Raw genomic sequence first — 5,000 nt, forward strand, 5'->3', positions numbered from 1 at the left:
TTGTCTCCTTGTTTGACCCTAAAGATGTTTGTGATAAATTTGTTATGAAGTCTCCCACCTGACTCTGAATTGACTCTGGCGAATTTATTTTAGTCAGGAACTGTTTCTCTTGATCTGTCCACCTAAAGGAGTTTAGCCAGTCTCCCGCAGTTTTCCGGTTTGTCCAATAAAAAATATTCGCGCAGCAAGAAATTACGGTCTACGCAGTGACCTTAGTGTTTGACGCTTTCGATTTTGTTTTCAGCACGTTAAAAGAATTGGCAAAGTGATACACATTTTGGAGAGCAAAAATAGAGTAAAAAAAAAGGGTTCAATAATGCACGGAAACAGGGCGACTCATATGGGCCTAGTTGTTCGCTAGGTGATCGGTGCCATCCGCACAATAGGTCATTTCCGAGTTTATGTCTGCCTCCTCTTTAAAGCGAGTCTAAGTGCGAAGTTTTTCTTATGATAATTAGTTTTCTTTCATATGTAAAGTAGAACCAATCATCATCACAAAAACTTCGCACTTAGACTCGCTTTGAAGAGGAGGCAGACATGAACTCGGAAATGGCCTATTCATTTTGCTAGTGCTTATGCACTGCTCAGCTTTAAAACAAAAAAGTGCAGACTGTCGGCAACTTCTAATTCATGAAGTACAGCTTATGTTGTTTGCTGAATTGGCTGTGATACATAAAATCTCTTGCCGCTTATCACACAGGTGGGAATCAGGCTTTGGTCTAATAGTAATACTTTACTTTACATTAATTTTAATAATAAGAATTTCTTTCACAACCGGAGCCAATGTCTCTCGTCCGGTATTTGATTAATACGAGCCTGATTGTGTATTTCCCACGTTCCCCTTTTGTTCTAATTAGAACTGAGCTGTGCAGTATTTTTGAGAGTTATGGAAATGGGAGGGGGTTGAAAGGTGAGCTTCACCCCACTGAAAAATTATGTAGTGCCCTCACCCCACCCCCTCCGTTTAGCTCTGTACCGCTCTCTGATCTCCCAGGAATTTCAACCAGTCCCCCCTTCCTTCACCTATATTATAGTATAAGCTTCAAATCGACCATGATTTACGACTTGATTTGCTCGGTTACGCAATAGGCTATTTCCGAGTTCATGTTTGCCTCTTCATCAAAGCGAGTCTAAGCGCGAAAGTACGTAAAGTACATTCATACGTAAAGTACGGTAGAACTAATTACCGTCACAAAACTTCGCACTTAGACTGGCTTTGAAGAGGAGGCAGACATGACTCGAAAATGGCTTATTGATAACAGTGTCCCGAACAAAACGGCACCTCGTGTCGCTGTTCGCTGTAGCACCTCCATTTCCCCACACGCCGGTTGCTCATCGCCTTACCTCCCCTTAATCGTCTTCTGAATCTGCCGATTGCAGCTCCAAGTCACCAGTTGTGTCGTTGCCTTCGGTTATCAATGAGTTCAAAAAGAAATTTGATACCACCCCTCTTACTGAGCATGCATGTCACCCCCTCCTCCCAAAGGTTACGCATTGATGTGCCCCTCTCCTCTAGTTTTGATGTTTTTCGTTTTAGTATATATAGTATCGCGTACCGTGAAATGATTAAAATTAAAACCAAGTAGTGATATCTCATGATATATTATGATCTAAAAGTTCATTCTCCTAACTGTTACCATAGATCTCTTTTGAATAGTAATGAGAATTTAGTATTACATCAAGACAGTAGCCCTTGGCTGATAATAATCTTCATTCTCAATACCTGTCTGTCTGACAATGTATTGAAACTGTAAGATGAACTCACATACTGATCAATCGTGGAAATCAGGTTTACAATCTCGCTGAAATCCTCTAAATAGCATGTACAAGCTGATGGTTGATATGGTGATGGTTTACGAGTCAAGTTAGCTAGAGTAGTAATAAAGCACCACTTTTTTGATAACACGAAACAAAATTAATCGATTTTGATTGGACGGCAGGAATCTCTTTTATCCCAGGTTGTACGATGTAAAGTCTCCATTATGTTACTATTGAAACCACGGAAAATCTGGTCGACATTTACAAAAAAGAGAGCTCGTCTGTCTAATATTTAAGCGGTATTCACTGGTACAAGGGTAAATTATACTGTATTTAACGATGTGTCCATTTTCTTGACACACGGCTTTGATTAGAAATTTAGTCTCGAAGAATCTGTGAATAAACTGTGCCTTGACACGACAAAGCTCGCAATAAACGAGGAAAAGAGATATGCACGCATCTGTATAAACTTCTTATTCAAACAATTTCTTTAAATTTGAGTCATTTTAGTGAAATGATGACCCCTCAAGAGGTGGTCGGATTTTCTTCTTGATTATCCTCTAGTTAATACCAAAAAGCCTTGGACGCTTTCCATTCGACTTGAAGTTTTGGTTAAAAATCTCGATAATTTCGTGTGGCTAATGGAACAGCATTTTCGGATTGGCCGCTCCAATCCAGTCGCATCAACTAGTATTGACAGCAATTGTGTCCGAGGATGAATAGACCAATGGAACGGGGTTTTCTGGTCGTTCCGGAATTCTGGAATTTCAAGACCACTTCGCGAAGTGTAGCCAAATTTCCAATTTTTTTTTGCCGGAGTATTTCCGTTCCAGTCATTCCTTGCCCGTTTTTTTCGAAATTTGTGGTCGAATGGAAAGCGCACCACATCTCTTCAGTTACCGAGGTCCGCATCACCGTATATCTCCCTTACTACAATTAGGAGGACAGATTTTTTGTTTAGAACCCGGGACTGGTTTGTCAAAAGTCTGGATTACTTTTTCCACCCAAAAAGGTGGTCCTTGAGTATAACTTTCAGTCCAGTCAGAAAGAAACACGAACTGCAAAATTTCGCACTTGGAAACGTTTTGACAAACTTGTCCCTCAATCATTGGAATTATTAATGTATCCTCTGTACTTTTAGGATACCTTGCTTGGCACAGGTTTCCTTGATTTCCCTGTCTAGCGAGAAGGAAAAGGAAACCCCTGCAGGGATCGTCTGCTCGATGTTCTGTCACGCATGTGCGACGTGACGCAGAAGGTCATCAAGGGGTGCCTGTATCTCCACTAATTCCTTGAGTCAAGACCTTTGCGAGTAAATTTGTTTTTAGGAACAGGTTCTTCCCGTGAAAAATATCATATTTTTCTCTTGATGTCGAGATAGCTCTGTTTTGATTGGCTTTGACAACAGTGGGCGTGCTTAATATTTCATGCGAGGCTATGCGTTCTGTAAAGAAATCTACTCGGGAAAGGGACGAGTCCTCGGTGAAGTATGCGAGAACGAGTCTCGTCTTGATGAGCTCCTGTGTGACGTCAGTACAACGTCACTTCAGCCGTTGAGTAGGTTTATAGAGTTTAATTATTCGTTTGAGTTCTGGATTACATCGAGGACATCCTTGCTTCATTTGAGGGGGCAATCAAGGGAGTCTCTGCCAAGCTGGGTAACATTAGGATCGATAATTATTACTCTAATCTTCGTACTGGTAATAGTTTTATGAGTTGTCCTGGTGATATTTATTAATTACTTTTGCACTTCTCCTGTTGGCTTACGAAGCTTCTGATTGGGCTAATAAGTGATTTTGAATTTGTTTTGCGATCTTGATTTTGTATTCATCTACATCTACATCTACATGTTCCAGCACTCGGCAAAGTTCCCTTTTCACTTGCGGCTGTTTCTGCTAGGTAGTTTTAAGTGGCCTCATACACCGTAAAGGCGCTGTTACATTGTGAAATGTTTCGTGCAACTTGTCTCGCAATGTTTTGGCGACATTGTGGCGGGACAAGTTGCACGAAATATTTCGCAATGTAGCATACCCTGCAACGGCCAAAATTTGTTGCGAGACAAGTTTCAAGAGCCGTTGCCTAAAGTAGAATTAAGTTCTACTTTTCGTGCAACTTGTCTCGCAACGATTTTGGCTGTTGCAGGGTATGTTACACTGTGAAATGTTTCGTGCAACTTGTCCTGCCACAATGTCGCCAAAACATTGCGAGACAAGTTGCACGAAACATTTCGCAGTGTAACAGCGCCTTAAGCCCTTTTAGAGACATCACTGCCAAGCTAGCCGGCCACTTCTGCTGGAGAGAACAGGACAGCAACAACACCGGGGACTACATCCCCTACTCTTTTCGAATAGTGTGTGGACCAGGCTTTAACATCACACAGGGAACTTATGAACACGTAAGTCGTTAGACGGGGCCTACGGTTTATAGTCCTTATCCGAGAAGACTTGAAAATCTGATCATTTGCAGATCAAATTACAAAGGCAGCACTTTCTCCTCACTTATTTTAAGATCCTGATTTTAAGAACCCGCGACCTCCCGCATGACAGCCCCTTGTTCAACCAACTGAGCAACCAGTGCGCGGTGTATTGGTGAAACGGAGCTTGCCTTGCTCGTCCTGAGTTTAGCAGTACTTTCTCTTGTCTCCGTTCAAAATGCCTGTTCCATCTTCTGTCTGTCGTCGTAATTTCGTTGGAGTTGGACTTGTCTCCTCTTGTCATTTTTATATTTCGGCTCCAAAGAGTCAGTGGAGTGGAGAATATTGGGTGCGGTTTTTTTTTTTGGGGGGGGGGGGGGCACTGTCCCCCCCACCCTTGTTTCAGTACCAAAAATGTCCCTAGTGAAAATATTCCACGTGGTCGGACAGGGTAACTTTTTCACAGACGGCTCTCGACGACAAGAATAATGTTGTAGAAGGGTGCTGTAGGAGTTTTGAGAATTTTACTCCTGCCTTGTGTACAACGAAGCCCTCACTCCCTCAACCACCACCGCGTTTCAAAACACTCGGCTACGTTTGCGTTCATGTCGCCGTCTTAGAGCACGGTCGGTCGGAATTGGACAGTTGACTACAAGTACCAGAATCCTTCAGGTTTTGCTTGTGTCGTAATAATAGGAGCGACTGCGGCGGGTCTAAATAAAACACAGGTCACATTCCATAGGCCCCTCGTTGCAGGTCATTGTTTTGCCGTTTTAAACGTGACCCAAAACCCTCAATTTGGCTAACCCTAGGCCTAATTGAGGTTTTT

General features: G+C 42.4%; 1 protein-coding gene across 1 annotated transcript in view; it reads left to right on the top strand.

The window, feature by feature from the left end:
- Positions 1-1,878, top strand: part of LOC138003458 (nicotinate phosphoribosyltransferase-like) — a 19,298-nt gene extending 17,420 nt beyond the window's left edge. Inside the window, exon 12 of the mRNA XM_068849541.1 lies at positions 1-1,878. This exon is cut by the window's left edge and continues 764 nt beyond it. The gene's annotated coding sequence lies outside the window, so the exon portion shown is untranslated.
- Positions 1,879-5,000: the final 3,122 nt, after the last annotated feature.

The sequence above is a fragment of the Montipora foliosa genome, chromosome 5, assembly GCF_036669935.1.
Source record: "Montipora foliosa isolate CH-2021 chromosome 5, ASM3666993v2, whole genome shotgun sequence".
NCBI classification, from domain to species: domain Eukaryota; kingdom Metazoa; phylum Cnidaria; class Anthozoa; order Scleractinia; family Acroporidae; genus Montipora; species Montipora foliosa.